Here is an 11527-nt window from a genome sequence, read left to right as displayed (position 1 = left end):
TGGTCACTACATTGAAAGGGACATGTACGCTGGTCACTACATTGAAAGGGACATGTACGCTGGTCACTACATTGAAAGGGGGCATGTACGCTGGTCACTACATTGAAAGGGGACATGTACGCTGGTCATTACATTGAAAGGGGGCATGTACGCTGGTCACTGCATTGAAAGGGGCCTGTACGCTGGTCACTACATTGAAAGGGGGCATTTACGCTGGTCACTACATTGAAAGGGGCCTGTACGCTGGTCACTACATTGAAAGGGGCATGTACGCTGGTCACTACATTGAAAGGGGGCCTGTACGCTGGTCACTACATTGATAAGGGCCTGTACGCTGGTCACTACATTGAAAGGGGGCATGCACACTGGTCACTACATTGAAAGGGACATGTATGCTGGTCACTACATTGAAAGGGGGCATGCACACTGGTCACTACATTGAAAGGGACATGTACGCTGGTAACTGCATTGAAGGGGGCATGTACGCTGGTCACTACATTGAAAGGGGCATGTATGCTGGTCACTACATTGAAAGGGGGCATGTACGCTGGTCACTGCATTGAAGGGGGCATGTAAGCTGGTCACTACATTGAAGGGGGCATGTACGCTGGTCACTACATTGAAAGGGGACATGTACGCTGGTCACTACATTGAAAGGGACATGTATGCTGGTCACTACATTGAAAGGGGCATGTACGCTGGTCACTACATTGAAAGGGGACATGTACGCTGATCACTACATTGAAAGGGACATGTATGCTGGTCACTACATTGAAAGGGGCATGTACGCTGGTCACTACATTGAAAGGGGACATGTACGCTGGTCACTACATTGAAAGGGGCATGTACGCTGGTCACTACATTGAAAGGGGACATGTACGCTGGTCACTACATTGAAAGGGACATGTATGCTGGTCACTACATTGAAAGGGGCATGTACGCTGGTCACTACATTGAAAGGGGACATGTACGCTGGTCATTACATTGAAAGGGGGCATGCACACTGGTCACTACATTGAAAGGGGACATGTACGCTGGTCATTACATTGAAAGGGGGCATGCACACTGGTCACTACATTGAAAGGGACATGTACGCTGGTCACTACATTGAAAGGGGCCTGTACGCTGGTCACTACATTGAAAGGGGGCATGTAAGCTGGTCACTACATTGAAAGGGGGCATGTACGCTGGTCACTACATTGAAAGGGGCATGTATGCTGGTCACTACATTGAAAGGGGCATGTACGCTGGTCACTGCATTGAAAGGGGGCATGTACACTGGTCACTACATTGAAAGGGGGCATGTACGCTGGTCACTACATTGAAAGGGGCATGTATGCTGGTCACTACATTGAAAGGGGCATGTACGCTGGTCACTGCATTGAAAGGGACATGTATGCTGGTCACTACATTGAAAGGGACATGTATGCTGGTCACTACATTGAAAGGGGCCTGTACGCTGGTCACTACATTGAAAGGGGGCATGTACGCTGGTCACTACATTGAAAGGGACATGTACGCTGGTCACTACATTGAAAGGGACATGTACGCTGGTCACTACATTGAAAGGGGGCATGTACGCTGGTCACTACATTGAAAGGGGACATGTACGCTGGTCATTACATTGAAAGGGGGCATGTACGCTGGTCACTGCATTGAAAGGGGCCTGTACGCTGGTCACTACATTGAAAGGGGGCATTTACGCTGGTCACTACATTGAAAGGGGCCTGTACGCTGGTCACTACATTGAAAGGGGCATGTACGCTGGTCACTACATTGAAAGGGGGCCTGTACGCTGGTCACTACATTGATAAGGGCCTGTACGCTGGTCACTACATTGAAAGGGGGCATGCACACTGGTCACTACATTGAAAGGGACATGTATGCTGGTCACTACATTGAAAGGGGGCATGCACACTGGTCACTACATTGAAAGGGACATGTACGCTGGTAACTGCATTGAAGGGGGCATGTACGCTGGTCACTACATTGAAAGGGGCATGTATGCTGGTCACTACATTGAAAGGGGGCATGTACGCTGGTCACTGCATTGAAGGGGGCATGTAAGCTGGTCACTACATTGAAGGGGGCATGTACGCTGGTCACTACATTGAAAGGGGACATGTACGCTGGTCACTACATTGAAAGGGACATGTATGCTGGTCACTACATTGAAAGGGGCATGTACGCTGGTCACTACATTGAAAGGGGACATGTACGCTGATCACTACATTGAAAGGGACATGTATGCTGGTCACTACATTGAAAGGGGCATGTACGCTGGTCACTACATTGAAAGGGGACATGTACGCTGGTCACTACATTGAAAGGGGCATGTACGCTGGTCACTACATTGAAAGGGGACATGTACGCTGGTCACTACATTGAAAGGGACATGTATGCTGGTCACTACATTGAAAGGGGCATGTACGCTGGTCACTACATTGAAAGGGGACATGTACGCTGGTCATTACATTGAAAGGGGGCATGCACACTGGTCACTACATTGAAAGGGGACATGTACGCTGGTCATTACATTGAAAGGGGGCATGCACACTGGTCACTACATTGAAAGGGACATGTACGCTGGTCACTACATTGAAAGGGGCCTGTACGCTGGTCACTACATTGAAAGGGGGCATGTAAGCTGGTCACTACATTGAAAGGGGGCATGTACGCTGGTCACTACATTGAAAGGGGCATGTATGCTGGTCACTACATTGAAAGGGGCATGTACGCTGGTCACTGCATTGAAAGGGGGCATGTACACTGGTCACTACATTGAAAGGGGGCATGTACGCTGGTCACTACATTGAAAGGGGCATGTATGCTGGTCACTACATTGAAAGGGGCATGTACGCTGGTCACTGCATTGAAAGGGACATGTATGCTGGTCACTACATTGAAAGGGACATGTATGCTGGTCACTACATTGAAAGGGGCCTGTACGCTGGTCACTACATTGAAAGGGGGCATGTACGCTGGTCACTACATTGAAAGGGACATGTACGCTGGTCACTACATTGAAAGGGACATGTACGCTGGTCACTACATTGAAAGGGGGCATGTACGCTGGTCACTACATTGAAAGGGGACATGTACGCTGGTCATTACATTGAAAGGGGGCATGTACGCTGGTCACTGCATTGAAAGGGGCCTGTACGCTGGTCACTACATTGAAAGGGGGCATTTACGCTGGTCACTACATTGAAAGGGGCCTGTACGCTGGTCACTACATTGAAAGGGGCATGTACGCTGGTCACTACATTGAAAGGGGGCATGTACGCTGGTCACTACATTGAAAGGGGCCTGTACGCTGGTCACTACATTGAAAGGGGGCATGCACACTGGTCACTACATTGAAAGGGACATGTATGCTGGTCACTACATTGAAAGGGGGCATGCACACTGGTCACTACATTGAAAGGGACATGTACGCTGGTCACTACATTGAAAGGGGCCTGTACGCTGGTCACTACATTGAAAGGGGGCATGCACACTGGTCACTACATTGAAAGGGACATGTATGCTGGTCACTACATTGAAAGGGGGCATGCACACTGGTCACTACATTGAAAGGGGCATGTACGCTGGTCACTGCATTGAAAGGGGGCATGTACGCTGGTCACTACATTGAAAGGGGCATGTATGCTGGTCACTACATTGAAAGGGGCATGTACGCTGGTCACTACATTGAAAGGGGCATGTATGCTGGTCACTACATTGAAAGGGGCATGTACGCTGGTCACTGCATTGAAAGGGACATGTATGCTGGTCACTACATTGAAAGGGGCCTGTACGCTGGTCACTACATTGAAAGGGGGCATGTACGCTGGTCACTACATTGAAAGGGACATGTACGCTGGTCACTACATTGAAAGGGGCATGTATGCTGGTCACTACATTGAAAGGGGCATGTACGCTGGTCACTGCATTGAAAGGGACATGTATGCTGGTCACTACATTGAAAGGGACATGTATGCTGGTCACTACATTGAAAGGGGCCTGTACGCTGGTCACTACATTGAAAGGGGGCATGCACACTGGTCACTACATTGAAAGGGGGCATGTACGCTGGTCACTACATTGAAAGGTGGCATGTACTGTGGGATTAGTGCTAGGGGGCCTTTACTGTGGGATTAGTGCTAGGGGGCCTGTACTGTGGGGTTAGTGCTAGGGGGCCTGTACTGTGGGATTAGTGCTAGGGGGCCTGTACTGTGGGATTAGTGCTAGGGGGCCTGTACTGTGGGATTAGTGCTAGGGGGTCTGTACTGTGGGGTTTGTGCTAGGGGGCCTGTACTGTGGGGTTTGTGCTAGGGGGCCTGTACTGTGGGGTTTGTGCTAGGGGGCCTGTACTGTGGGGTTTGTGCTAGGGGGCCTGTACTGTGGGATTAGTGCCAAGGGGTCTGTACTGTGGGGTTTGTGCTGGCGGGGTCTGTACTGTGGGGTTTGTGCCACTCTGTCAGTGTATCCCATAATAGGGTGTCTCTCACAGTATATCCCATAATAGGGCCCCTGCTCCCTATTATGGGATATACTAGTACTGAGAGACCCCTTAATATGTGATATATTGGGAGAATTTGTTTACGCAAGCAAAATATAGGGGACAAAATGGGTGGAGTCTATAAGGGGTGGGGCTTCTGATAAATGGGAGGGGTCAAAATAGAAGGGCGGGGTCTTGCGCCCCCCCATCTTAAAACTTCACCAGCCGCCACTGGTCAGACATAGTCTTCCCAGATTCCTGGGTAAAAACACTGCAGCAATATTCCAAGGGTAAAAGGAACAGGTCTCACTCTACTCCAGAAAGGATAAAGCCCGCTCAGTAAGGGATATAAAAAAAAATAAAAACTACCATAGTGTAATATGCAAAACACTCTGATCTTTTATTAGCCAAGAAAAAATATTACTCACAAACAAGTATAATCCAGTGCACTGGATGTAAATCGCCAGTTTTGAATCCAAATGTAGTTTCCGCCTTAAGCATGGACATCCAGGACAAATAAGGTAAAATGGTCACTCGCCGACTTCCAGGCGTGATGACATCACGTGGTTACACCCCCTGACACATTTCATTACGTGATACACTGACTTTCTCATAGGGAAAAAGATCAGTTGATCAATATTTGGCATATTACATTATGTCAGTTTTTATTTTTTATATTTCTTGTTGAGTGGGAAGGCTTTATCATTTTTGGAGTGGAGACCTATTTCTTATACCCTTGGTATATTGCTTCAGACAATGTTTTTACCCAGGAATCTGGGAAAGCTATATCTTGCTTACCTTTGTGTGGGTCTTTCTTTGAGGTAAGAGGCAGTGCGAACAAGTGTTGGAGCACACCGGTGAAGCACGTCCTTCTGCATATGCATTTACATTAAAGCATGTACTGTATGTATTGGATGCACCTTGGATAATTTTTTGTTTTTTATGGATTGTTGAGATGATTTTGGTTGCGCTGCACTATTTGTTTATATATATGGTTTGGTGTGGGAACACATGTCATGATTAGTGGCAACTTATTACATTTGTAGTACATATTAGTAATGTATGTAGTAATTTTTAAAAAATTTTTACATTTTTATTGCATTACTTTTCAGGCATTTACATTTTATTTATTGTCATACCATATTCGGTTTAGCGTAGTAATTTTTTGTTGTTGTTTTGATACATAGATGGTTGTGTAAATAGTCTCCTTGGGAGACTAGAGCTGTGTTTCTCTGGTGGGAAGGGAACTATTGCACAGCTTTTTAAAACATTTATTATTTGAGGTTGGGCAAGGTGCCTAAATAGAGGAATTATTTTCTCTGTCTGTCCCCTTCCTTTTTCTTTCTAAAAATAAACAAAGGATCAGTTTGACGGGGGGAGGGGGTGAGTGTAGCACCCTCCTAGATAGGTGCTTGTGAGAAAGTATAGTTTTTGTCTCTGTCTGCCTATCAGAGGAGCAGCAGGGAAATCTATATTGCTTTCTGCCTACCAGAGAGCAGGATCTGTGAGTTAGGTCTGCTCAGTGTGTGATTCATTGGGTCTAGATAGTGTTTCACTTTGGTCCAAAAGAGAGGCATGTTGGACAGTGGGAGGAAACCTGACCAATGAGTACACAGGCCTTGATACAGTCCCAGTGATTGGTAGAGACTGGCTGTCTCAGTGTATTATGGGATACTGTATAAAAGCCAGGAGCACATGTGCTGCAGGGTGTTTGACTGGTGAGCAGAGTCCCGGAGGGAGGGTGGCGGTTGCCTCCTCCTCTGTAGCAGTGGCACGTGGTCACAGGTGGTCAGCCTGTGGACCAGAGGAAAGGAACTGAACCCGGAGGTCCAGGAGAACTGACTGGAGGGGTAGAGACACTGTAGACCCTTGAAAAACAGTATCATGAGTACAGGGGATTGTATAAAGTAAGAAGGAATGACCGCACTTCCGATAAAGTTCAAAAATGGAGTGTATTTATTCCACATCAAACGAATGGCAAAATAAAACGTACACACTGTGAGTGCAGGACAAAATGGTAGACGCGTTTCACGACTGGATGTGTCGCTTACTCATTACCAATGAGTAAGTGACACATCCAGTCGTGAAACGCGTCTACCGTTTTGTCCTGCACTCACAGTGTGTACGTTTTATTTTGCCATTCGTTTGATGTGGAATAAATACACTCCATTTTTGAACTTTATCGGAAGTGCGGTCATTCCTTCTTACTTTATGTGATTCTGGATTACGGATCCGACCGGCACCTGATTCCTGCCTCGCCTGGAGCGGTCTCCCCAGCTTGGACTCTACAGGGGATTGTGTCTAGGGGCCTGACCTGAGGGGGGCCACCCCGGCGTAGGATAGCCAGAGGATGCGTGTTAGTCTGTGGAGTGAAAGGGGATACTAGGCAGGTATCCCAAAGATAATCTTCTCAACTAAGTCGTCTGTACAGAGACTTAACCTAAATTCACCTAGTGGCAAGGTGAATCTGCAGCCGGGCTGCATCTATAGACAGGAGTCCTCATCCATTGTGAATAGTTTAGTTTGGAGTATCCCACTCTTCCCTTCTCCTATCCCTATTTAAAATAAAACACCAAAAACAACTACATACCCCTGGACTGATCATTGACTGAGCCAAAAAGTAAAGTGTTAATATGTGAATGCCAGTGTTGGTAACGGTAACCCAGGAGGACCCGAAAGTGTGTTACCCAGCAGTCCTCAAGGGGGCAGTGCTACATACAGTATCTCAGAAAAGTGAGTACACCCCTCACATTTTTGTAAATCCCTCACATTTTTGTAAATATTTTATTATATATTTTCATGTGACAACACTGAAGAAATTACACTTAAGACAATGTAAAGTAGTGAGTGTACAGCTTGTATAACAATGTAAATATTGGGATACTGTATAAAAGCCAGGAGTACATGTGCTGCGGGGTCTTTGGCTGGTGAGCAGAGTCCTGGAGGGAGGGTGGCGGCTGCCTCCGCCTCTGTAGCAGTGTCACGTGGTCACAGGTGGTCAGCCTGTGGACCAGAGGAAAGGAACTGAACCCAGCGGTCCAGGAAAACTGACTGGAGGGGTAGAGACACTGTAGACCCTCGAAAAACAGTATCATGAGTACAGGGGATTGTGTCTAGGGGTCTGACCTGTGGGGGATGACCCCGACGTAGGATAGCCAGAGGATGGGTGTTAGTCTGTGGAGTGAAAGGGGATACTAGGCAGGTATCCCAAAGATAATCTACTCAACTAAGTAGGCTGTACAGAGACTTAACTTAAATTCACCTAGTGGCAAGGTGAATCTGCAGCCGGGCTGCATCTATAGACAGGAGTCCTCATCCATTGTGAATAGTTTAATTTGGAGTATCCCACTCTTCCCTTCTCCCATCCCTATTTAAAATAAAACACCAAACACAACTACATACCCCTGGATTGATCATTGACTGAGCCAAGAAGTAAAGTGTTAATCTGTGAATGCCAGTGTTGGTAACGGTAAGCCAGGAGGACCCAGAGTCCTGGAGGGAGAGTGGCGGCTGCCTCCTCCTCTGTAGAAGTGGCACGTGGTCACAGGTGGTCAGCCTGTGGACCAGAGGAAAGGAACTGAACCCAGAGGTCCAGGAGAACTGACTGGAGGGGTAGAGACACTGTAGACCAGTGGAGGCTGGTGAAGTTTTAAGATGGGGGGTCGCAAGACCCCGCCCTTCTATTTTGACCCCTCCCATTTCTCAGAAGCCCCACCCCTTATAGACTCCACCCATTTTGTCCCCTCTATTTTGCTTGCGTGAACAAATTCTCCCAATATATCACATATTAAGGGGTCTCTCAGTACTAGTATATCCCATAAAAGGGAGCAGGGGCCCTATTATGGGAAATACTGTGAGAGACACCCTATTATGGGATACACTGACAGAGAGTGGCACAAACCCCACAGTAGAGACCCCCTAGCACAAACCCCACAGTACAGACCCCCTAGCACAAACCCCACAGTACAGACCCCCTAGCACAAACCCCACAGTACAGACCCCCTAGCACAAACCCCACAGTACAGGCCCCCTAGCACTAATCCCACAGTACAGGCCCCCTTTCAATGCAGCGACCAGCGTACATGCCCCCTTTCAATGCAGTGACCAGTGTACATGCCCCCTTTCAATGTAGTGACCAGCGTACATGCCCCCTTTCAATGTAGTGACCAGCGTACATGCCCCCTTTCAATGCAGTGACAAGCGTACAGGCCCCCTTTCAATGTAGTGACCAGCGTACAAGCCCTCTTTCAATGTAGTGACCAGCGTACATGCCCCCTTTTAATGCAGTGACAAGCGTACAGGCCCCCTTTCAATGTAGTGACAAGCATAGAGGCCCCCTTTCAATGCAGTGACAAGCGTACAGGCCCCCTTTCAATGTAGTGACAAGCGTACATGCCCCCTTTTAATGTAGTGACCAGCGTACATGCCCCCTTTCAATGTAGTGACCAGCGTACATGCCCCCTTTCAATGTAGTGACCAGCGTACATGCCCCCTTTTAATGTAGTGACAAGCGTATAGGCCCCCTTTCAATGCAGTGACAAGCGTACAGGCCCCCTTTCAATGCAGTGATAAGCGTACAGGCCCCCTTTCAATGCAGTGACCAGCGTACATGCCCCCTTTCAATGTAGTGACCAGCGTACATGCCCCCTTTCAATGTAGTGACAAGCGTACATGCCCCTTTCAATGTAGTGACCAGCGTACAGGCCCCCTTTCAATGTAGTGACCAGCATACATGCCCCTTTCATCCATCCATCCATCCATGATGATATATATAATGATATCTGCACACTCTGGTCTGGGCCCGGCCTGGGTAACTTGATATTATTCTTGCACCGTGACCTGCCTGTACCTACCTGTTCTGGCCTGGCCTGGGTCCATCCTGGATGGATGGACCCAGGCCAGGCCAGAACAGGTAGGTACAGGCAGGTCACAGTGCAAGATTTATCAGTTACCCAGGCCATGCCCAGACCAGAGTGTGCAGATATCATTATCATCATGGATGGATGGATGGATGGATGGATGGACCCAGGCCAGGCCAGAACAGGTAGGTACAGGCAGGTCACGGTGCAAGAATAATATCCCAGGCCAGGCCCAGACCAGAGTGTGCAAATATCATTATATATATCATCATGGATGGATGGATCATCCATCCATCCATGATGATATAGATAATGATATCTGCACACTCTGGTCTGGGCCTGGCCTGGGTAACTTGATAAATCTTGCACCGTGACCTGCCTGTACCTACCTGTTCTGGCCTGATCTGGGTCCATCCATCCGTCCATCCATCCATGATGATAATGATATCTGCAGCAGATATCATTATCATCATGGATGGATGGATGGATGGCATGGCAGGCAATGGATGGCAATGGCATGGCATGGATGGCAGGCAATGGCAAGGCATGCATTTTTTTTGTGGAGTGGACGGAGGCCTGAGGAGGAGGAGGACTGAGGACTTACCGGGCTGCTGCTGCACAGGGCTGGACTTATCTCTCTCTTCCGACCCGAGGCCTGGATTCGAATGCGGTCTGCTTTCCATCCACGAAGAAGGCCCGTCGCTGCCCGATCCGACTCCTGTCCTGGTCTCCGTCTCCTCCTGGTCCGGGACTGGTCCTTCTGGTCACGCGGCGACTCGGCGTCGGCGAGAGCTCTGAGCGGACGGGAGTCACAGGACGTCTTCTATCTTCTCTCTCCGGTCTGGCTGCTGCGACACACTGAGCCGCGGGAAGGTATGGAACCCGGAAGGCGGAAGCGGTGATCGTGATGCCGGGCGGTGCACCACCCCACGTGTCACGTGACCAGATGATGTCCTACTGTCATTGGTCCAGGCTGGAGCCTGGACCAATCACAGCCCGGACATCAGAAAAGTGGGGAGTGTCGGGCGCATTGCTCTGCGCCCCGATGACCCCGTGAAGAGCGCCAATCGGCACCTCTGCTGGCCGAGGGTGGGGTCAAACCCCCCCCCCCCCCATACCCAGCACACAGTCCGGCGCCCCTGGTGGGCGAAAAATTTTAATTATTTTTTTGTAAATCTTTCTTCATTTTTTTTGGGGGGGGGGGGGGGTTGGCGGCGCCCCTGCGCCCCCTATCGGCCGTCCGCCACTGCTGTAGACCCTTGAAAAACAGTATCGTGAGTACAGGGGATTGTGTCTAGGGGCCTGACCTCAGGGGGCCACCCCGGCATAGGGTAGCCAGAGGATGGGTGTTAGTCTGTGGAGTGAAAGGGGATACTTGGCAGGTATCCCAAAGATAATCTACTCAACTAAGTAGGCTGTACAGAGACTTAACTTAAATTCACCTAGTGGCAAGGTGAATCTGCAGCCGGGCTGCATCTATAGACAGGAGTCCTCATCCATTGTGAATAGTTTAATTTGGAGTATCCCACTCTTCCCTTCTCCCATCTCTATTTAAAATAAAACACCAAAAACAACTACATACCCCTGGACTGATCATTGACTGAGCCAAGAAGTAAAGTGTTAATCTGTGAATGCCAGTGTTGGTAACGGTAACCCAGGAGGACCCGGAAGCATGTTACCCAGCAGTCCTCAAGGGGGCAGTGCTACATACAGTATCTCAGAAAAGTGAGTACACCCCTCACATTTTTGTAAATATTTTATTATATATTTTCATGTGACAATACTGAAGAAATGACACTTTGCTACAATGTAAAGTAGTAAGTGTACAGCTTTTATAACAATGTACATTTGCTGTCCCCTCAAAATAACTCAACACACAGCAATTAATATCTAAACCACTGCCAACAAAAGTGAGTACACCCCTTAAGTGAAAATGTCCAAATTGGGCCCAATTAGCCATTTTCCCTCCCCAATGTCATGTGACCTGTTAGTGTTACAAGGTCTCAGGTTTGGATGGGGAGCAGGTGTGTTAAATTTGGTGTTATTGCTCTCACTCTCATTTACTGGTCACTGGAAGTTCAACATAGCACCTCATGGCAAAGAACTCTCTGAGGATCTAAAAAAAAGAATTGTTGCTCTACTTAAAGATAGCCTAGGCTATAAGAGGTTTGCCAAGACCTTGAAA

This window comes from Pelophylax lessonae, assembly GCF_965119305.1.
Source record: "Pelophylax lessonae genome assembly, chromosome: 9".
NCBI classification, from domain to species: domain Eukaryota; kingdom Metazoa; phylum Chordata; class Amphibia; order Anura; family Ranidae; genus Pelophylax; species Pelophylax lessonae.
This window is presented reverse-complemented; position numbering follows the sequence as displayed.